The following is a 25391-nucleotide window of genomic DNA, read 5'->3' as shown; positions in this document are numbered from 1 at the left end:
GCACATGCGCAGAATTCATTCCTATCCAAAGCATTATGATTTTAGACCAGAATTTCACCGTGTTAAAACTTTTAGTTTATAATCTTAATGAGAGTCTTAGGCCATTCAGATGCTCTCCGGGTACGACGCTTCGTGGCCTGATCGGCAGAACGAGCCGTTTAGTTTTGCTGGACATCAGTTCGAGTCTCGAAAATGAAAATTTTTAAATATATTTTTCTTTTCTTTTTTTTTTTCTTTTATTTATTTTAGGTATATTTATCCATTATTCCAACACTTACTAAGAACTTATCAAAATGTTATACTTTAAAAATAAAATTTAATTTCAAAATATTTCTATGTTCAAGAGAAATTTTAGGAGTCAAGTTCACGCACATGCGCAGAATTCATTCCTATCCAAAGCATTATGATTTTAGACCAGAATGACACCGTGTTAAAACTTTTAGTTTATAATCTTAATGAGAGTCTTAGGCAATTCTGACGCTCTCCGGGTACGAAGCTTCGTGGCCTGATCGGCAGAACGAGCCGTTTAGTTTTGCTGGACATGAGTTCAAGTCTCGATAATGATATTTTTTTAGTATAATTTACTTTTTTTTTCTATTTTATTTATTTTAGGTATACATTATTCCAACACTTACTAAGATATTTTCAAAATGTTAAACTTTTAAAATAAAATTTAATGTCAAAATATTTCTATATTCAAGAGAAATTTTAGGAGTCAAGTTCACGCACCATGCGCAGAATTCATTCCTATCCAAAGCATTATGATTTTAGACCAGAATGACACCGTGTTAAAACTTTTAGTTTATAATCTTAATAGAGTCTTAGGCCATTCAGACGCTCCCCGGGTACGAATTTTGCTGGACATCAGTTCGAGTCTCGAAAATGAGATTTTTTTAGTATATTTTTCTTTTTTTTTCTATTTTATTTATTTTAGGTATACATTATTCCAACACTTACTAAGAACTTTTCAAAATGTTAAACTTTTAAAATAAAATTTAATGTCAAAATATTTCTATATTCAAGAGAAATTTTATGAGTCAAGTTCACGCACCATGCGCAGAATTCATTCCTATCCAAAGCATTATGATTTTAGACCAGAATGACACCGTGTTAAAACTTTTAGTTTATAATCTTAATAGAGTCTTAGGCCATTCAGACGCTCCCCGGGTACGAATTTTGCTGGACATCAGTTCGAGTCTCGAAAATGAGATTTTTTTAGTATATTTTTCTTTTTTTTTCTATTTTATTTATTTTAGGTATACATTATTCCAACACTTACTAAGAACTTTTCAAAATGTTAAACTTTTAAAATAAAATTTAATGTCAAAATATTTCTATATTCAAGAGAAATTTTAGGAGTCAAGTTCACGCACATGCGCAGAATTCATTCCTATCCAAAGCATTATGATTTTAGACCAGAATTTCACCGTGTTAAAACTTTTAGTTTATAATCTTAATGAGAGTCTTAGGCCATTCAGACGCTCTCCGGGTACGAAGCTTCGTGGCCTGATCGGCAGAACGAGCCGTTTAGTTTTGCTGGACATGAGTTCAAGTCTCGATAATGATATTTTTTTAGTATAATTTACTTTTTTTTTCTATTTTATTTATTTTAGGTATACATTATTCCAACACTTACTAAGATATTTTCAAAATGTTAAACTTTAAAAATAAAATTTAATTTCAAAATATTTCTATGTTCAAGAGAAATTTTAGGAGTCAAGTTCACGCACATGCGCAGAATTCATTCCTATCCAAAGCATTATGATTTTAGACCAGAATGACACCGTGTTAAAACTTTTAGTTTATAATCTTAATGAGAGTCTTAGGCAATTCTGACGCTCTCCGGGTACGAAGCTTCGTGGCCTGATCGGCAGAACGAGCCGTTTAGTTTTGCTGGACATGAGTTCAAGTCTCGATAATGATATTTTTTTAGTATAATTTACTTTTTTTTTCTATTTTATTTATTTTAGGTATACATTATTCCAACACTTACTAAGATATTTTCAAAATGTTAAACTTTTAAAATAAAATTTAATGTCAAAATATTTCTATATTCAAGAGAAATTTTAGGAGTCAAGTTCACGCACCATGCGCAGAATTCATTCCTATCCAAAGCATTATGATTTTAGACCAGAATGACACCGTGTTAAAACTTTTAGTTTATAATCTTAATAGAGTCTTGGGCCATTCAGACGCTCCCCGGGTACGAATTTTGCTGGACATCAGTTCGAGTCTCGAAAATGAGATTTTTTTAGTATATTTTTCTTTTTTTTTCTATTTTATTTATTTTAGGTATACATTATTCCAACACTTACTAAGAACTTTTCAAAATGTTAAACTTTTAAAATAAAATTTAATGTCAAAATATTTCTATATTCAAGAGAAATTTTATGAGTCAAGTTCACGCACCATGCGCAGAATTCATTCCTATCCAAAGCATTATGATTTTAGACCAGAATGACACCGTGTTAAAACTTTTAGTTTATAATCTTAATAGAGTCTTAGGCCATTCAGACGCTCCACGGGTACGAATTTTGCTGGACATCAGTTCGAGTCTCGAAAATGAGATTTTTTTAGTATATTTTTCTTTTTTTTTCTATTTTATTTATTTTAGGTATACATTATTCCAACACTTACTAAGAACTTTTCAAAATGTTAAACTTTTAAAATAAAATTTAATGTCAAAATATTTCTATATTCAAGAGAAATTTTAGGAGTCAAGTTCACGCACATGCGCAGAATTCATTCCTATCCAAAGCATTATGATTTTAGACCAGAATTTCACCGTGTTAAAACTTTTAGTTTATAATCTTAATGAGAGTCTTAGGCCATTCAGACGCTCTCCGGGTACGACGCTTCGTGGCCTGATCGGCAGAACGAGCCGTTTAGTTTTGCTGGACATCAGTTCGAGTCTCGAAAATGAAAATTTTTAAATATATTTTTCTTTTCTTTTTTTTTTTCTTTTATTTATTTTAGGTATATTTATCCATTATTCCAACACTTACTAAGAACTTTTCAAAATGTTATACTTTAAAAATAAAATTTAATTTCAAAATATTTCTATATTCAAGAGAAATTTTAGGAGTCAAGTTCACGCACATGCGCAGAATTCATTCCTATCCAAAGCATTATGATTTTAGACCAGAATGACACCGTGTTAAAACTTTTAGTTTATAATCTTAATGAGAGTCTTAGGCAATTCTGACGCTCTCCGGGTACGAAGCTTCGTGGCCTGATCGGCAGAACGAGCCGTTTAGTTTTGCTGGACATGAGTTCAAGTCTCGATAATGATATTTTTTTAGTATAATTTACTTTTTTTTTCTATTTTATTTATTTTAGGTATACATTATTCCAACACTTACTAAGATATTTTCAAAATGTTAAACTTTTAAAATAAAATTTAATGTCAAAATATTTCTATATTCAAGAGAAATTTTAGGAGTCAAGTTCCCGCACATGCGCAGAGTTCATTCCTATTCAAATCATTATGCTTTTAGACCAGATTGACACCGTGTTAAAACTTTTAGTTTATAATCTTGATGAGAGTCTTAGACCATTCAGACGCTCTCCGGGTACGCAGCTTCGTGGCCAGATCGGTTGAACGAGCCACTTAGTTTTGCTGGTCTTCAGTTCGAGTCTCGAAAATGAGATTTTTTTAATATATTTTTCTTTTTTTTTTCTATTTTATTTATACATTATTAAAATACTTACTAAGAACTTTTCAAAATGTTAAACTTTTAAAATAAAATTTAATGTAAAAATATTTCTATATTCAAGAGAAATTTTAGGAGTCAAGTTCACGCACATGCGCAGAATTCATTCCTATCCAAAGCATTATGATTTTAGACCAGAATGACACCGTGTTAAAACTTTTAGTTTATAATCTTAATGAGAGTCTTAGGCAATTCAGACGCTCTCCGGGTACGAAGCTTCGTGGCCTGATCGGCAGAACGAACCGTTTAGTTTTGCTGGACATGAGTTCAAGTCTCGATAATGAGATTTTTTTAGTATATTTTGCTTTTTTTTTCTATTTTATTTATTTTAGGTATACATTATTCCAACACTTACTAAGAACTTTTCAAAATGTTAAACTTTTAAAATAAAATTTAATGTCAAAATATTTCTATATTCAAGAGAAATTTTAGGAGTCAAGTTCCCGCACATGCGCAGAGTTCATTCCTATTCAAATCATTATGCTTTTAGACCAGATTGACACCGTGTTAAAACTTTTAGTTTATAATCTTGATGAGAGTCTTAGACCATTCAGACGCTCTCCGGGTACGCAGCTTCGTGGCCAGATCGGTTGAACGAGCCACTTAGTTTTGCTGGTCTTCAGTTCGAGTCTCGAAAATGAGATTTTTTTAATATATTTTTCTTTTTTTTTCTATTTTATTTATACATTATTCCAATACTTACTAAGAACTTTTCAAAATGTTAAACTTTTAAAATAAAATTTAATGTCAAAATATTTCTATATTCAAGAGAAATTTTAGGAGTCAAGTTCACGCACATGCGCAGAATTCATTCCTATTCAAATCATTATGCTTTTAGACCAGATTGTCACCGTGTTAAAACTTTTTGTTTATAATCTTAATAGAGTCTTAGGCCATTCAGACGCTCCCCGGGTACGAATTTTGCTGGACATCAGTTCGAGTCTCGAAAATGAGATTTTTTTAGTATATTTTTCTTTTTTTTTTCTATTTTATTTATACATTATTCCAATACTTACTAAGAACTTTTCAAAATGTTAAACTTTTAAAATAAAATTTAATGTCAAAATATTTCTATATTCAAGAGAAATTTTAGGAGTCAAGTTCACGCACATGCGCAGAATTCATTCCTATTCAAATCATTATGCTTTTAGACCAGATTGTCACCGTGTTAAAACTTTTTGTTTATAATCTTAATGAGAGTCTTAGGCCATTCAAACGCTCTCCGGGTACGAAGCTTCGTAGCCTGATCGGCAGAACGAGCCGTTTAGTTTTGCTGGACATCAGTTCGAGTCTCGAAAATGAGATTTTTTTAGTATATTTTTCTTTTTTTTCTATTTTATTTATTTTAGGTATACATTATTCCAACACTTACTAAGAACTTTTCAAAATTTTATACGTTTAAAATAAAATTTAATGTCAAAATATTTCTATATTCAAGAGAACTTTTAGGAGTCAAGTTCACGCACATGCGCAGAATTCATTCCTATCCAAAGCATTATGATTTTAGACCAGAATGACACCGTGTTAAAACTTTTAGTTTATAATCTTAATGAGAGTCTTAGGCCATTCAGACGCTCTTCGGGTACGACGCTTCGTGGCCTGATCGGCAGAACGAGCCGTTTAGTTTTGCTGGACATCAGTTCGAGTCTCGAAAATGAAAATTTTTAAATATATTTTTCTTTTCTTTTTTTTTCTTCTTTTATTTATTTTAGGTATATTTATCCATTATTCCAACTCTTACTAAGAACTTTTCAAAATGTTATACTTTAAAAATAAAATTTAATTTCAAAATATTTCTATATTCAAGAGAAATTTTATGAGTCAAGTTCACGCACCATGCGCAGAATTCATTCCTATCCAAAGCATTATGATTTTAGACCAGAATGACACCGTGTTAAAACTTTTAGTTTATAATCTTAATGAGAGTCTTAGGCAATTCTGACGCTCTCCGGGTACGAAGCTTCGTGGCCTGATCGGCAGAACGAGCCGTTTAGTTTTGCTGGACATGAGTTCAAGTCTCGATAATGATATTTTTTTAGTATAATTTACTTTTTTTTTCTATTTTATTTATTTTAGGTATACATTATTCCAACACTTACTAAGATATTTTCAAAATGTTAAACTTTTAAAATAAAATTTAATGTCAAAATATTTCTATATTCAAGAGAAATTTTAGGAGTCAAGTTCCCGCACATGCGCAGAGTTCATTCCTATTCAAATCATTATGCTTTTAGACCAGATTGACACCGTGTTAAAACTTTTAGTTTATAATCTTGATGAGAGTCTTAGACCATTCAGACGCTCTCCGGGTACGCAGCTTCATGGCCAGATCGGTTGAACGAGCCACTTAGTTTTGCTGGTCTTCAGTTCGAGTCTCGAAAATGAGATTTTTTTAATATATTTTTCTTTTTTTTTCTATTTTATTTATACATTATTCCAATACTTACTAAGAACTTTTCAAAATGTTAAACTTTTAAAATAAAATTTAATGTCAAAATATTTCTATATTCAAGAGAAATTTTATGAGTCAAGTTCACGCACCATGCGCAGAATTCATTCCTATCCAAAGCATTATGATTTTAGACCAGAATGAAACCGTGTTAAAACTTTTAGTTTATAATCTTAATGAGAGTCTTAGGCAATTCAGACGCTCTCCGGGTACGAAGTTTCGTGGCCTGATCGGCAGAACGAGTCGTTTAGTTTTGCTGGACATGAGTTCAAGTCTCGATAATGAGATTTTTTTAGTATATTTTTCTTTTTTTTTCTATTTTATTTATTTTAGGTATACATTATTCCAACACTTACTAAGAACTTTTCAAATGTTAAACTTTTAAAATAAAATTTAATGTCAAAATATTTCTATATTCAAGAGAAATTTTAGGAGTCAAGTTCACGCACATGCGTAGAATTCTTTCCTATCCAAAGCATTATGATTTTAGACCAGAATGACACCGTGTTAAAACTTTTAGTTTATAATCTTAATGAGAGTCTTAGGCCATTCAAACGCTCTCCGGGTACGAAACTTCGTAGCCTGATCGGCAGAACGAGCCGTTTAGTTTTGCTGGACATCAGTTCGAGTCTCGAAAATGAGATTTTTTTAGTATATTTTTCTTTTTTTTCTATTTTATTTATTTTAGGTATACATTATTCCAACACTTACTAAGAACTTTTCAAAATGTTATACGTTTAAAATAAAATTTAATGTCAAAATATTTCTATATTCAAGAGAAATTTTAGGAGTCAAGTTCACGCACATGCGCAGAATTCATTCCTATCCAAAGCATTATGATTTAAGACCAGAATGACACCGTGTTAAAACTTTTAGTTTATAATCTTAATGAGAGTCTTAGGCCATTCAGACGCTCTCCGGGTACGACGCTTCGTGGACTGATCGGCAGAACGGGCCGTTTAGTTTTGCTGGACATCAGTTCGAGTCTCGAAAATGAAAATTTTTAAATATATTTTTCTTTTTTTTTTTTCTTCTTTTATTTATTTTAGGTATATTTATCCATTATTCCAACTCTTACTAAGAACTTTTCAAAATGTTATACTTTAAAAATAAAATTTAATTTCAAAATATTTCTATATTCAAGAGAAATTTTATGAGTCAAGTTCACGCACCATGCGCAGAATTCATTCCTATCCAAAGCATTATGATTTTAGACCAGAATGACACCGTGTTAAAACTTTTAGTTTATAATCTTAATAGAGTCTTAGGCCATTCAGACGCTCCCCGGGTACGAATTTTGCTGGACATCAGTTCGAGTCTCGAAACTGAGATTTTTTTAGTATATTTTTCTTTTTTTTCTATTTTATTTATTTTAGGTATACATTATTCCAACACTTACTAAGAACTTTTCAAAATGTTAAACTTTTAAAATAAAATTTAATGTCAAAATATTTCTATATTCAAGAGAAATTTTAGGAGTCAAGTTCACGCACATGCGCAGAATTCATTCCTATCCAAAGCATTATGATTTTAGGCCAGAATGACACCGTGTTAAAACTTTTAGTTTATAATCTTAATAGAGTCTTAGGCCATTCAGACGCTCCCCGGGTACGAAGCTTCGTGGCCTGATCGGCAGAACGAGCCGTTTAGTTTTGCTGGACATCAGTTCGAGTCTCGAAAATGAGATTTTTTTAGTATATTTTTCTTTTCTTTTTTTCTATTTTATTTATTTTAGGTATACATTATTCCAACACTTACCAAGAACTTTTCAAAATGTTAAACTTTTAAAATAAAATTTAATGTCAAAATATTTCTATATTCAAGAGAAATTTTAGGAGTCAAGTTCACGCACATGCGCAGAATTCATTCCTATCCAAAGCATTATGATTTTAGACCAGAATGACACCGTGTTAAAACTTTTAGTTTATAATCTTAATAGAGTCTTAGGCCATTCAGACGCTCCCCGGGTACGAAGCTTCGTGGCCTGATCGGCAGAACGAGCCGTTTAGTTTTGCTGGACATCAGTTCGAGTCTCGAAAATGAGATTTTTTTAGTATATTTTTCTTTTCTTTTTTTCTATTTTATTTATTTTAGGTATACATTATTCCAACACTTACTAAGAACTTTTCAAAATGTTAAACTTTTAAAATAAAATTTAATGTCAAAATATTTCTATATTCAAGAGAAATTTTATGAGTCAAGTTCACGCACATTCGCAGAATTCATTCCTATCCAAAGCATTATGATTTTAGACCAGAATGACACCGTGTTAAAACATTTAGTTTATAATCTTAAAGAGAGTCTTAGGCCATTCAGGCGCTCTCCGGGTATGAAGCTTCGTGGCCTGATCGGCAGAACGAGCCGTTTAGTTTTGCTGTTCATCAGTTGGAGTCTCGAAAATGAAAATTTTTAAATATATTTTTCTTTTCTTTTTTTTTCTTTTATTTATTTTAGGTATATTTATCCATTATTCCAACACTTACTAAGAACTTTTCAAAATGTTATACTTTAAAAATAAAATTTAATTTCAAAATATTTCTATATTCAAGAGAAATTTTATAAGTCAAGTTCACGCACATGCGCAGAATTCATTCCTATCCAAAGCATTATGATTTTAGGCCAGAATGACACCGTGTTAAAACTTTTAGTTTATAATCTTAATAGAGTCTTAGGCCATTCAGACGCTCCCCGGGTACGAAGCTTCGTGGCCTGATCGGCAGAACGAGCCGTTTAGTTTTGCTGGACATCAGTTCGAGTCTCGAAAATGAGATTTTTTTAGTATATTTTTCTTTTCTTTTTTTCTATTTTATTTATTTTAGGTATACATTATTCCAACACTTACCAAGAACTTTTCAAAATGTTAAACTTTTAAAATAAAATTTAATGTCAAAATATTTCTATATTCAAGAGAAATTTTAGGAGTCAAGTTCACGCACATGCGCAGAATTCATTCCTATCCAAAGCATTATGATTTTAGACCAGAATGACACCGTGTTAAAACTTTTAGTTTATAATCTTAATAGAGTCTTAGGCCATTCAGACGCTCCCCGGGTACGAAGCTTCGTGGCCTGATCGGCAGAACGAGCCGTTTAGTTTTGCTGGACATCAGTTCGAGTCTCGAAAATGAGATTTTTTTAGTATATTTTTCTTTTCTTTTTTTCTATTTTATTTATTTTAGGTATACATTATTCCAACACTTACTAAGAACTTTTCAAAATGTTAAACTTTTAAAATAAAATTTAATGTCAAAATATTTCTATATTCAAGAGAAATTTTATGAGTCAAGTTCACGCACATTCGCAGAATTCATTCCTATCCAAAGCATTATGATTTTAGACCAGAATGACACCGTGTTAAAACATTTAGTTTATAATCTTAAAGAGAGTCTTACGCCATTCAGGCGCTCTCCGGGTATGAAGCTTCGTGGCCTGATCGGCAGAACGAGCCGTTTAGTTTTGCTGTACATCAGTTGGAGTCTCGAAAATGAAAATTTTTAAATATATTTTTCTTTTCTTTTTTTTTCTTTTATTTATTTTAGGTATATTTATCCATTATTCCAACACTTACTAAGAACTTTTCAAAATGTTATACTTTAAAAATAAAATTTAATTTCAAAATATTTCTATATTCAGGAGAAATTTTATGAGTCAAGTTCACGCACATGCGCAGAATTCATTCCTATCCAAAGCATTATGATTTTAGACCAGAATGACACCGTGTTAAAACATTTAGTTTATAATCTTAATGAGAGTCTTAGGCCATTCAGGCGCTCTCCGGGTACGAAGCTTCGTGGCCTGATCGGCAGAACGAGCCGTTTAGTTTTGCTGGACATGAGTTCGAGTCTCGATAATGAGATTTTTTTAGTATATTTTTCTTTTTTTTTCTATTTTATTTATTTTATGTATACATTATTCCAACACTTACTAAGAACTTTTCAAAATGTTAAACTTTTAAAATAAAATTTAATGTCAAAATATTTCTATATTCAAGAGAAATTTTAGGAGTCAAGTTCACGCACATGCGCAGAATTCATTCCTATCCAAAGCATTATGATTTAGACCAGAATGACACCGTGTTAAAACTATTAGTTAATAATCTTAATGAGAGTCTTAGGCAATTCAGACGCTCCCCGGGTATGAAGCTTCGTGGCCTGATCGGCAGAACGAGCCGTTTAGTTTTGCTGTACATCAGTTGGAGTCTCGAAAATGAAAATTTTTAAATATATTTTTCTTTTCTTTTTTTTTCTTTTATTTATTTTAGGTATATTTATCCATTATTCCAACACTTACTAAGAACTTTTCAAAATGTTATACTTTAAAAATAAAATTTAATTTCAAAATATTTTTATATTCAGGAGAAATTTTATGAGTCAATTTCACGCACATGCGCAGAATTCATTCCTATCCAAAGCATTATGATTTTAGACCAGAATGACACCGTGTTAAAACTTTTAGTTTATAATCTTAATAGAGTCTTAGGCCATTCAGACGCTCCCCGGGTACGAAGCTTCGTGGCCTGATCGGCAGAACGAGCCGTTTAGTTTTGCTGGACATCAGTTCGAGTCTCGAAAATGAGATTTTTTTAGTATATTTTTCTTTTCTTTTTTTCTATTTTATTTATTTTAGGTATACATTATTCCAACACTTACTAAGAACTTTTCAAAATCTTAAACTTTTAAAATAAAATTTAATGTCAAAATATTTTTATATTCAGGAGAAATTTTATGAGTCAATTTCACGCACATGCGCAGAATTCATTCCTATCCAAAGCATTATGATTTTAGACCAGAATGACACCGTGTTAAAACTTTTAGTTTATAATCTTAATAGAGTCTTAGGCCATTCAGACGCTCCCCGGGTACGAAGCTTCGTGGCCTGATCGGCAGAACGAGCCGTTTAGTTTTGCTGGACATCAGTTCGAGTCTCGAAAATGAGATTTTTTTAGTATATTTTTCTTTTCTTTTTTTCTATTTTATTTATTTTAGGTATACATTATTCCAACACTTACTAAGAACTTTTCAAAATGTTAAACTTTTAAAATAAAATTTAATGTCAAAATATTTCTATATTCAAGAGAAATTTTAGGAGTCAAGTTCACGCACATGCGCAGAATTCATTCCTATCCAAAGCATTATGATTTTAGACCAGAATGACACCGTGTTAAAACATTTAGTTTATAATCTTAATGAGAGTCTTAGGCCATTCAGGCGCTCTCCGGGTACGAAGCTTCGTGGCCTGATCGGCAGAACGTGCCGTTTAGTTTTGCTGGACATGAGTTCGAGTCTCGATAATGAGATTTTTTTAGTATATTTTTCTTTTCTTTTTTTCTATTTTATTTATTTTAGGTATACATTATTCCAACACTTACTAAGAACTTTTCAAAATGTTAAACTTTTAAAATAAAATTTAATGTCAAAATATTTCTATATTCAAGAGAAATTTTAGGAGTCAAGTTCACGCACATGCGCAGAATTCATTCCTATCCAAAGCATTATGATTTTAGACCAGAATGACACCGTGTTAAAACTTTTAGTTTATAATCTTAATAGAGTCTTAGGCCATTCAGACGCTCCCCGGGTACGAAGCTTCGTGGCCTGATCGGCAGAACGAGCCGTTTAGTTTTGCTGGACATCAGTTCGAGTCTCGAAAATGAGATTTTTTTAGTATATTTTTCTTTTCTTTTTTTCTATTTTATTTATTTTAGGTATACATTATTCCAACACTTACTAAGAACTTTTCAAAATGTTAAACTTTTAAAATAAAATTTAATGTCAAAATATTTCTATATTCAAGAGAAATTTTAGGAGTCAAGTTCACGCACATGCGCAGAATTCATTCCTATCCAAAGCATTATGATTTTAGACCAGAATGACACCGTGTTAAAACTTTTAGTTTATAATATTAATGAGAGTCTTAGGCCATTCAGACGCTCTCCGGGTACGAGGCTTCGTGGCCTGATCGGCAGAACGAGCCGTTTACTTTTGCTGTACATCATTTCGAGTCTCGAAAATGAAAATTTTTAAATATATTTTTCTTTTCTTTTTTTTTCTTTTATTTATTTTAGGTATATTTATCCATTATTCCAACACTTACTAAGAACTTTTCAAAATGTTATACTTTAAAAATAAAATTTAATTTCAAAATATTTCTATATTCAAGAGAAATTTTATGAGTCAATTTCACGCACATGCGCAGAATTCATTCCTATCCAAAGCATTATGATTTTAGACCAGAATGACACCGTGTTAAAACTTTTAGTTTATAATCTTAATAGAGTCTTAGGCCATTCAGACGCTCCCCGGGTACGAAGCTTCGTGGCCTGATCGGCAGAACGAGACGTTTAGTTTTGCTGGACATCAGTTCGAGTCTCGAAAATGAGATTTTTTTAGTATATTTTTCTTTTCTTTTTTTCTATTTTATTTATTTTAGGTATACATTATTCCAACACTTACTAAGAACTTTTCAAAATGTTAAACTTTTAAAATAAAATTTAATGTCAAAATATTTCTATATTCAAGAGAAATTTTAGGAGTCAAGTTCCCGCACATGCGCAGAGTTCATTCCTATTCAAATCATTATGCTTTTAGACCAGATTGACACCGTGTTAAAACTTCTAGTTTATAATCTTGATGAGAGTCTTAGACCATTCAGACGCTCTCCGGGTACGCAGCTTCGTAGCCAGATCGGTTGAACGAGCCACTTAGTTTTGCTGGTCTTCAGTTCGAGTCTCGAAAATGAGATTTTTTTAATATATTTTTCTTTTTTTTTTCTATTTTATTTATACATTATTAAAATACTTACTAAGAACTTTTCAAAATGTTAAACTTTTAAAATAAAATTTAATGTAAAAATATTTCTATATTCAAGAGAAATTTTAGGAGTCAAGTTCACGCACATGCGCAGAATTCATTCCTATCCAAAGCATTATGATTTTAGACCAGAATGACACCGTGTTAAAACTATTAGTTAATAATCTTAATGAGAGTATTAGGCAATTCAGACGCTCCCCGGGTATGAAGCTTCGTGGCCTGATCGGCAGAACGAGCCGTTTAGTTTTGCTGTACATCAGTTGGAGTCTCGAAAATGAAAATTTTTAAATATATTTTTCTTTTCTTTTTTTTTCTTTTATTTATTTTAGGTATATTTATCCATTATTCTAACACTTACTAAGAACTTTTCAAAATGTTATACTTTAAAAATAAAATTTAATTTCAAAATATTTTTATATTCAGGAGAAATTTTATGAGTCAATTTCACGCACATGCGCAGAATTCATTCCTATCCAAAGCATTATGATTTTAGACCAGAATGACACCGTGTTAAAACATTTAGTTTATAATCTTAATGAGAGTCTTAGGCCATTCAGGCGCTCTCCGGGTACGAAGCTTCGTGGCCTGATCGGCAGAACGAGCCGTTTAGTTTTGCTGGACATGAGTTCGAGTCTCGATAATGAGATTTTTTTAGTATATTTTTCTTTTCTTTTTTTCTATTTTATTTATTTTAGGTATACATTATTCCAACACTTACTAAGAACTTTTCAAAATGTTAAACTTTTAAAATAAAATTTAATGTCAAAATATTTCTATATTCAAGAGAAATTTTAGGAGTCAAGTTCACGCACATGCGCAGAATTCATTCCTATCCAAAGCATTATGATTTTAGACCAGAATGACACCGTGTTAAAACTTGTAGTTTATAATCTTAATAGAGTCTTAGGCCATTCAGACGCTCCCCGGGTACGAAGCTTCGTGGCCTGATCGGCAGAACGAGCCGTTTAATTTTGCTGGACATCAGTTCGAGTCTCGAAAATGAGATTTTTTTAGTATATTTTTCTTTTCTTTTTTTCTATTTTATTTATTTTAGGTATACATTATTCCAACACTTACTAAGAACTTTTCAAAATGTTAAACTTTTAAAATAAAATTTAATGTCAAAATATTTCTATATTCAAGAGAAATTTTAGGAGTCAAGTTCACGCACATGCGCAGAATTCATTCCTATCCAAAGCATTATGATTTTAGACCAGAATGACACCGTGTTAAAACTTTTAGTTTATAATCTTAATGAGAGTCTTAGGCCATTCAGACGCTCTCCGGGTACGAGGCTTCGTGGCCTGATCGGCAGAACGAGCCGTTTACTTTTGCTGTACATCATTTCGAGTCTCGAAAATGAAAATTTTTAAATATATTTTTCTTTTCTTTTTTTTTTCTTTTATTTATTTTAGGTATATTTATCCATTATTCCAACACTTACTAAGAACTTTTCAAAATGTTATACTTTAAAAATAAAATTTAATTTCAAAATATTTTTATATTCAGGAGAAATTTTATGAGTCAATTTCACGCACATGCGCAGAATTCATTCCTATCCAAAGCATTATGATTTTAGACCAGAATGACACCGTGTTAAAACTTTTAGTTTATAATCTTAATAGAGTCTTAGGCCATTCAGACGCTCCCCGGGTACGAAGCTTCGTGGCCTGATCGGCAGAACGAGCCGTTTAGTTTTGCTGGACATCAGTTCGAGTCTCGAAAATGAGATTTTTTTAGTATATTTTTCTTTTCTTTTTTTCTATTTTATTTATTTTAGGTATACATTATTCCAACACTTACTAAGAACTTTTCAAAATGTTAAACTTTTAAAATAAAATTTAATGTCAAAATATTTCTATATTCAAGAGAAATTTTAGGAGTGAAGTTCACGCACATGCGCAGAATTCATTCCTATCCAAAGCATTATGATTTTAGACCAGAATGACACCGTGTTAAAACATTTAGTTTATAATCTTAATGAGAGTCTTAGGCCATTCAGGCGCTCTCCGGGTACGAAGCTTCGTGGCCTGATCGGCAGAACGTGCCGTTTAGTTTTGCTGGACATGAGTTCGAGTCTCGATAATGAGATTTTTTTAGTATATTTTTCTTTTCTTTTTTTCTATTTTATTTATTTTAGGTATACATTATTCCAACACTTACTAAGAACTTTTCAAAATGTTAAACTTTTAAAATAAAATTTAATGTCAAAATATTTCTATATTCAAGAGAAATTTTAGGAGTCAAGTTCACGCACATGCGCAGAATTCATTCCTATCCAAAGCATTATGATTTTAGACCAGAATGACACCGTGTTAAAACTTTTAGTTTATAATCTTAATAGAGTCTTAGGCCATTCAGACGCTCCCCGGGTACGAAGCTTCGTGGCCTGATCGGCAGAACGAGCCGTTTAGTTTTGCTGGACATCAGTTCGAGTCTCGAAAATGAGATTTTTTTAGTATATTTTTCTTTTCTTTTTTTCTATTTTATTTATTTTAGGTATACATTATTCCAACACTTACTAAGAACTTTTCAAAATGTTAAACTTTTAAAATAAAATTTAATGTCAAAATATTTCTATATTCAAGAGAAATTTTAGGAGTCAAGTTCACGCACATGCGCAGAATTCATTCCTATCCAAAGCATTATGATTTTAGACCAGAATGACACCGTGTTAAAACTTTTAGTTTATAATATTAATGAGAGTCTTAGGCCATTCAGACGCTCTCCGGGTACGAGGCTTCGTGGCCTGATCGGCAGAACGAGCCGTTTAGTTTTGCTGTACATCAGTTGGAGTCTCGAAAATGAAAATTTTTAAATATATTTTTCTTTTCTTTTTTTTTCTTTTATTTATTTTAGGTATATTTATCCATTATTCCAACACTTACTAAGAACTTTTCAAAATGTTATACTTTAAAAATAAAATTTAATTTCAAAATATTTTTATATTCAGGAGAAATTTTATGAGTCAATTTCACGCACATGCGCAGAATTCATTCCTATCCAAAGCATTATGATTTTAGACCAGAATGACACCGTGTTAAAACTTTTAGTTTATAATCTTAATAGAGTCTTAGGCCATTCAGACGCTCCCCGGGTACGAAGCTTCGTGGCCTGATCGGCAGAACGAGACGTTTAGTTTTGCTGGACATCAGTTCGAGTCTCGAAAATGAGATTTTTTTAGTATATTTTTCTTTTCTTTTTTTCTATTTTATTTATTTTAGGTATACATTATTCCAACACTTACTAAGAACTTTTCAAAATGTTAAACTTTTAAAATAAAATTTAATGTCAAAATATTTCTATATTCAAGAGAAATTTTAGGAGTCAAGTTCCCGCACATGCGCAGAGTTCATTCCTATTCAAATCATTATGCTTTTAGACCAGATTGACACCGTGTTAAAACTTTTAGTTTATAATCTTGATGAGAGTCTTAGACCATTCAGACGCTCTCCGGGTACGCAGCTTCGTGGCCAGATCGGTTGAACGAGCCACTTAGTTTTGCTGGTCTTCAGTTCGAGTCTCGAAAATGAGATTTTTTTAATATATTTTTCTTTTTTTTTTTCTATTTTATTTATACATTATTAAAATACTTACTAAGAACTTTTCAAAATGTTAAACTTTTAAAATAAAATTTAATGTAAAAATATTTCTATATTCAAGAGAAATTTTAGGAGTCAAGTTCACGCACATGCGCAGAATTCATTCCTATCCAAAGCATTATGATTTTAGACCAGAATGACACCGTGTTAAAACTATTAGTTAATAATCTTAATGAGAGTATTAGGCAATTCAGACGCTCCCCGGGTATGAAGCTTCGTGGCCTGATCGGCAGAACGAGCCGTTTAGTTTTGCTGTACATCAGTTGGAGTCTCGAAAATGAAAATTTTTAAATATATTTTTCTTTTCTTTTTTTTTCTTTTATTTATTTTAGGTATATTTATCCATTATTCTAACACTTACTAAGAACTTTTCAAAATGTTATACTTTAAAAATAAAATTTAATTTCAAAATATTTTTATATTCAGGAGAAATTTTATGAGTCAATTTCACGCACATGCGCAGAATTCATTCCTATCCAAAGCATTATGATTTTAGACCAGAATGACACCGTGTTAAAACATTTAGTTTATAATCTTAATGAGAGTCTTAGGCCATTCAGGCGCTCTCCGGGTACGAAGCTTCGTGGCCTGATCGGCAGAACGAGCCGTTTAGTTTTGCTGGACATGAGTTCGAGTCTCGATAATGAGATTTTTTTAGTATATTTTTCTTTTCTTTTTTTCTATTTTATTTATTTTAGGTATACATTATTCCAACACTTACTAAGAACTTTTCAAAATGTTAAACTTTTAAAATAAAATTTAATGTCAAAATATTTCTATATTCAAGAGAAATTTTAGGAGTCAAGTTCACGCACATGCGCAGAATTCATTCCTATCCAAAGCATTATGATTTTAGACCAGAATGACACCGTGTTAAAACTTTTAGTTTATAATCTTAATAGAGTCTTAGGCCATTCAGACGCTCCCCGGGTACGAAGCTTCGTGGCCTGATCGGCAGAACGAGCCGTTTAATTTTGCTGGACATCAGTTCGAGTCTCGAAAATGAGATTTTTTTAGTATATTTTTCTTTTCTTTTTTTCTATTTTATTTATTTTAGGTATACATTATTCCAACACTTACTAAGAACTTTTCAAAATGTTAAACTTTTAAAATAAAATTTAATGTCAAAATATTTCTATATTCAAGAGAAATTTTAGGAGTCAAGTTCACGCACATGCGCAGAATTCATTCCTATCCAAAGCATTATGATTTTAGACCAGAATGACACCGTGTTAAAACTTTTAGTTTATAATCTTAATGAGAGTCTTAGGCCATTCAGACGCTCTCCGGGTACGAGGCTTCGTGGCCTGATCGGCAGAACGAGCCGTTTACTTTTGCTGTACATCATTTCAAGTCTCGAAAATGAAAATTTTTAAATATATTTTTCTTTTCTTTTTTTTTTCTTTTATTTATTTTAGGTATATTTATCCATTATTCCAACACTTACTAAGAACTTTTCAAAATGTTATACTTTAAAAATAAAATTTAATTTCAAAATATTTTTATATTCAGGAGAAATTTTATGAGTCAATTTCACGCACATGCGCAGAATTCATTCCTATCCAAAGCATTATGATTTTAGACCAGAATGACACCGTGTTAAAACTTTTAGTTTATAATCTTAATAGAGTCTTAGGCCATTCAGACGCTCCCCGGGTACGAAGCTTCGTGGCCTGATCGGCAGAACGAGCCGTTTAGTTTTGCTGGACATCAGTTCGAGTCTCGAAAATGAGATTTTTTTAGTATATTTTTCTTTTCTTTTTTTCTATTTTATTTATTTTAGGTATACATTATTCCAACACTTACTAAGAACTTTTCAAAATGTTAAACTTTTAAAATAAAATTTAATGTCAAAATATTTCTATATTCAAGAGAAATTTTAGGAGTCAAGTTCACGCACATGCGCAGAATTCATTCCTATCCAAAGCATTATGATTTTAGACCAGAATGACACCGTGTTAAAACATTTAGTTTATAATCTTAATGAGAGTCTTAGGCCATTCAGGCGCTCTCCGGGTACGAAGCTTCGTGGCCTGATCGGCAGAACGAGCCGTTTAGTTTTGCTGGACATGAGTTCGAGTCTCGATAATGAGATTTTTTTAGTATATTTTTCTTTTTTTTTTCTATTTTATTTATTTTATGTATACATTATTCCAACACTTACTAAGAACTTTTCAAAATGTTAAACTTTTAAAATAAAATTTAATGTCAAAATATTTCTATATTCAAGAGAAATTTTAGGAGTCAAGTTCACGCACATGCGCAGAATTCATTCCTATCCAAAGCATTATGATTTTAGACCAGAATGACACCGTGTTAAAACTATTAGTTAATAATCTTAATGAGAGTCTTAGGCAATTCAGACGCTCCCCGGATATGAAGCTTCGTGGCCTGATCGGCAGAACGAGCCGTTTAGTTTTGCTGTACATCAGTTGGAGTCTCGAAAATGAAAATTTTTTAATATATTTTTCTTTTCTTTTTTTTTCTTTTATTTATTTTAGGTATATTTATCCATTATTCTAACACTTACTAAGAACTTTTCAAAATGTTATACTTTAAAAATAAAATTTAATTTCAAAATATTTTTATATTCAGGATAAATTTTATGAGTCAATTTCACGCACATGCGCAGAATTCATTCCTATCCAAAGCATTATGATTTTAGACCAGAATGACACCGTGTTAAAACTTTTAGTTTATAATCTTAATAGAGTCTTAGGCCATTCAGACGCTCCCCGGGTACGAAGCTTCGTGGCCTGATCGGCAGAACGAGCCGTTTAGTTTTGCTGGACATCAGTTCGAGTCTCGAAAATGAGATTTTTTTAGTATATTTTTCTTTTCTTTTTTTCTATTTTATTTATTTTAGGTATACATTATTCCAACACTTACTAAGAACTTTTCAAAATGTTAAACTTTTAAAATAAAATTTAATGTCAAAATATTTCTATATTCAAGAGAAATTTTAGGAGTCAAGTTCACGCACATGTGCAGAATTCATTCCTATCCAAAGCATTATGATTTTAGACCAGAATGACACCGTGTTAAAACTTTTAGTTTATAATCTTAATGAGAGTCTTAGGCAATTCAGACGCTCTCCGGGTACGAAGCTTCGTGACCTGATCGGCAGAACGAGCCGTTTAGTTTTGCTGGACATCAGTTCGAGTCTCGAAAATGAAAATTTTTAAATATATTTTTCTTTTCTTTTTTTTTTCTTTTATTTATTTTAGGTATATTTATCCATTATTCCAACACTTACTAAGAACTTTTCAAAATGTTATACTTTAAAAATAAAATTTAATTTCAAAATATTTCTATATTCAAGAGAAATTTTATGAGTCAAGTTCACGCACATGCGCAGAATTCATTCCTACCCAAAGCATTATGATTTTAGACCAGAATGACACCGTGTTAAAACTTTTAGTTTATAATCTTAATAGAGTCTTAGGCCATTCAGACGCTCCCCGGGTACGAAGCTTCGTGGCCTGATCGGCAGAACGAGCCGTTTAGTTTTGCTGGACATCAGTTCGAGTCTCGAAAATGAGATTTTTTTAGTATATTTTTCTTTTTTTTTCTATTTTATTTATTTTAGGTATACATTATTCCAACACTTACTAAGAACTTTTCAAAATGTTAAACTTTTAAAATAAAATTTAATGTCAAAATATTTCTATATTCAAGAGAAATTTTAGGAGTCAAGTTCACGTACATGCGCAGAATTCATTCCTATCCAAAGCATTATGATTTTAGACCAGAATGACACCGTGTTAAAACTTTTAGTTTATAATCTTAATAGAGTCTTAGGCCATTCAGACGCTCCCCGGGTACGAAGCTTCGTGGCCTGATCGGCAGAACGAGCCGTTTAGTTTTGCTGGACATCAGTTCGAGTCTCGAAAATGAGATTTTTTAGTATATTTTTCTTTTTTTTTCTATTTTATTTATTTTAGGTATACATTATTCCAACACTTACTAAGAACTTTTCAAAATGTTAAACTTTTAAAATAAAATTTAATGTCAAAATATTTCTATATTCAAGAGAAATTTTATGAGTCAAGTTCACGCACATGCGCAGAATTCATTCCTATCCAAAGCATTATGATTTTAGACCAGAATGACACCGTGTTAAAACTATTAGTTAATAATCTTAATGAGAGTCTTAGGCAATTCAGACGCTCCCCGGGTATGAAGCTTCGTGGCCTGATCGGCAGAACGAGCCGTTTAGTTTTGCTTTACATCAGTTGGAGTCTCGAAAATGAAAATTTTTAAATATATTTTTCTTTTCTTTTTTTTTCTTTTATTTATTTTAGGTATATTTATCCATTATTCCAACACTTACTAAGAACTTTTCAAAATGTTATACTTTAAAAATAAAATTTAATTTCAAAATATTTCTATATTCAGGAGAAATTTTATGAGTCAATTTCACGCACATGCGCAGAATTTATTCCTATCCAAAGCATTATGATTTTAGACCAGAATGACACCGTTTTAAAACTTTTAGTTTATAATCTTAATAGAGTCTTAGGCCATTCAGCCGCTCCCCGGGTACGACGCTTCGTGGCCTGATCGGTAGAACGAGCCGTTTAGTTTTGCTGGACATGAGTTCGAGTCTCGATAATGAGATTTTTTTAGTATATTTTTCTTTTTTTTTCTATTTTATTTATTTTAGGTATACATTATTCCAACACTTACTAAGAACTTTTCAAAATGTTAAACTTTTAAAATAAAATTTAATGTCAAAATATTTCTATATTCAAGAGAAATTTTAGGAGTTAAGTTCACGCACATGTGCAGAATTCATTCCTATCCAAAGCATTATGATTTTAGACCAGAATGACACCGTGTTAAAACTTTTAGTTTATAATCTTAATGAGAGTCTTAGGCAATTCAGACGCTCTCCGGGTACGAAGCTTCGTGACCTGATCGGCAGAACGAGCCGTTTAGTTTTGCTGGACATCAGTTCGAGTCTCGAAAATGAAAATTTTTAAATATATTTTTCTTTTCTTTTTTTTTTCTTTTATTTATTTTAGGTATATTTATCCATTATTCCAACACTTACTAAGAACTTTTCAAAATGTTATACTTTAAAAATAAAATTTAATTTCAAAATATTTCTATATTCAAGAGAAATTTTATGAGTCAAGTTCACGCACATGCGCAGAATTCATTCCTACCCAAAGCATTATGATTTTAGACCAGAATGACACCGTGTTAAAACTTTTAGTTTATAATCTTAATAGAGTCTTAGGCCATTCAGACGCTCCCCGGGTACGAAGCTTCGTGGCCTGATCGGCAGAACGAGCCGTTTAGTTTTGCTGGACATCAGTTCGAGTCTCGAAAATGAGATTTTTTTAGTATATTTTTCTTTTTTTTTCTATTTTATTTATTTTAGGTATACATTATTCCAACACTTACTAAGAACTTTTCAAAATGTTAAACTTTTAAAATAAAATTTAATGTCAAAATATTTCTATATTCAAGAGAAATTTTAGGAGTCAAGTTCACGTACATGCGCAGAATTCATTCCTATCCAAAGCATTATGATTTTAGACCAGAATGACACCGTGTTAAAACTTTTAGTTTATAATCTTAATAGAGTCTTAGGCCATTCAGACGCTCCCCGGGTACGAAGCTTCGTGGCCTGATCGGCAGAACGAGCCGTTTAGTTTTGCTGGACATCAGTTCGAGTCTCGAAAATGAGATTTTTTAGTATATTTTTCTTTTTTTTTCTATTTTATTTATTTTAGGTATACATTATTCCAACACTTACTAAGAACTTTTCAAAATGTTAAACTTTTAAAATAAAATTTAATGTCAAAATATTTCTATATTCAAGAGAAATTTTATGAGTCAAGTTCACGCACATGCGCAGAATTCATTCCTATCCAAAGCCTTATGATTATAGACCAGAATGACACCGTGTTAAAACTTTTAGTTTATAATCTTAATGAGAGCCTTAGGCCATTCAGACGCTCTCCGGGTACGAAGCTTCGTGGCCTGATCGGCAGAACGAGCCGTTTAGTTTTGCTGGACATGAGTTCGAGTCTCGATAATGAGATTTTTTTAGTATATTTTTCTTTTTTTTTCTATTTTATTTATTTTAGGTATACATTATTCCAACACTTACTAAGAACTTTTCAAAATGTTAAACTTTTAAAATAAAATTTAATGTCAAAATATTTCTATATTCAAGAGAAATTTTAGGAGTCAAGTTCACGTACATGCGCAGAATTCATTCCTATCCAAAGCATTATGATTTTAGACCAGAATGACACCGTGTTAAAACTTTTAGTTTATAATCTTAATAGAGTCTTAGGCCATTCAGACGCTCCCCGGGTACGAAGCTTCGTGGCCTGATCGGCAGAACGAGCCGTTTAGTTTTGCTGGACATCAGTTCGAGTCTCGAAAATGAGATTTTTTAGTATATTTTTCTTTTTTTTTTCTATTTTATTTATTTTAGGTATACATTATTCCAACACTTACTAAGAACTTTTCAAAATGTTAAACTTTTAAAATAAAATTTAATGTCAAAATATTTCTATATTCAAGAGAAATTTTATGAGTCAAGTTCACGCACATGCGCAGAATTCATTCCTATCCAAAGCCTTATGATTATAGACCAGAATGACACCGTGTTAAAACTTTTAGTTTATAATCTTAATGAGAGCCTTAGGCCATTCAGACGCTCTCCGGGTACGAAGCTTCGTGGCCTGATCGGCAGAACGAGCCGTTTAGTTTTGCTGGACATGAGTTCGAGTCTCGATAATGAGATTTTTTTAGTATATTTTTCTTTTTTTTTCTATTTTATTTATTTTAGGTATACATTATTCCAACACTTACTAAGAACTTTTCAAAATGTTAAACTTTTAAAATAAAATTTAATGTCAAAATATTTCTATATTCAAGAGAAATTTTATGAGTCAAGTTCACGCACATGCGCAGAATTCATTCCTATCCAAAGCCTTATGATTTTAGACCAGAATGACACCGTGTTAAAACTTTTAGTTTATAATCTTAATGAGAGCCTTAGGCCATTCAGACGCTCTCCGGGTACGAAGCTTCGTGGCCTGATCGGCAGAACGAGCCGTTTAGTTTTGCTGGACATGAGTTCGAGTCTCGATAATGAGATTTTTTTAGTATATTTTTCTTTTTTTTTCTATTTTATTTATTTTAGGTATACATTATTACAACACTTACTAAGAACTTTTCAAAATGTTAAACTTTTAAAATAAAATTTAATGTCAAAATATTTCTATATTCAAGAGAAATTTTATGAGTCAAGTTCACGCACATGCGCAGAATTCATTCCTATCCAAAGCCTTATGATTTTAGACCAGAATGACACCGTGTTAAAACTTTTAGTTTATAATCTTAATGAGAGTCTTAGGCAATTCAGACGCTCTACGGGTACGAAGCTTCGTGACCTGATCGGCAGAACGAGCCGTTTAGTTTTGCTGGACATCAGTTCGAGTCTCGAAAATGAAAATTTTTAAATATATTTTTCTTTTCTTTTTTTTTTCTTTTATTTATTTTAGGTATATTTATCCATTATTCCAACACTTACTAAGAACTTTTCAAAATGTTATACTTTAAAAATAAAATTTAATTTCAAAATATTTCTATATTCAAGAGAAATTTTATGAGTCAAGTTCACGCACATGCGCAGAATTCATTCCTACCCAAAGCATTATGATTTTAGACCAGAATGACACCGTGTTAAAACTTTTAGTTTATAATCTTAATAGAGTCTTAGGCCATTCAGACGCTCCCCGGGTACGAAGCTTCGTGGCCTGATCGGCAGAACGAGCCGTTTAGTTTTGCTGGACATCAGTTCGAGTCTCGAAAATGAGATTTTTTTAGTATATTTTTCTTTTTTTTTTCTATTTTATTTATTTTAGGTATACATTATTCCAACACTTACTAAGAACTTTTCAAAATGTTAAACTTTTAAAATAAAATTTAATTTCAAAATATTTCTATATTCAAGAGAAATTTTATGAGTCAAGTTCACGCACATGCGCAGAATTCATTCCTACCCAAAGCATTATGATTTTAGACCAGAATGACACCGTGTAAAAACTTTTAGTTTATAATCTTAATAGAGTCTTAGGCCATTCAGACGCTCCCCGGGTACGAAGCTTCGTGGCCTGATCGGCAGAACGAGCCGTTTAGTTTTGCTGGACATCAGTTCGAGTCTCGAAAATGAGATTTTTTTAGTATATTTTTCTTTGTTTTTCTATTTTATTTATTTTAGGTATACATTATTACAACACTTACTAAGAACTTTTCAAAATGTTAAACTTTTAAAATAAAATTTAATGTCAAAATATTTCTATATTCAAGAGAAATTTTAGGAGTCAAGTTCACGCACATGCGCAGAATTCATTCCTATCCAAAGCATTATGATTTTAGACCAGAATGACACCGTGTTAAAACTTTTAGTTTATAATCTTAATGAGAGTCTTAGGCAATTCAGACGCTCTCCGGGTACGAAGCTTCGTGACCTGATCGGCAGAACGAGCCGTTTAGTTTTGCTGTACATCAGTTCGAGTCTCGAAAATGAAAATTTTTAAATATATTTTTCTTTTCTTTTTTTTTTTTCTTTTATTTATTTTAGGTATATTTATCCATTATTCCAACACTTACTAAGAACTTTTCAAAATGTTATACTTTAAAAATAAAATTTAATTTCAAAATATTTCTATATTCAAGAGAAATTTTATGAGTCAAGTTCACGCACATGCGCAGAATTCATTCCTATCCAAAGCATTATGATTTTAGACCAGAATGACACCGTGTTAAAACTTTTAGTTTATAATCTT

Source organism: Argiope bruennichi, chromosome 7 (assembly GCF_947563725.1).
Source record: "Argiope bruennichi chromosome 7, qqArgBrue1.1, whole genome shotgun sequence".
Lineage (NCBI taxonomy): Eukaryota > Metazoa > Arthropoda > Arachnida > Araneae > Araneidae > Argiope > Argiope bruennichi.
The sequence above is the reverse complement of the archived record's forward strand: the minus strand, read 5'-3'. Positions refer to the sequence as shown.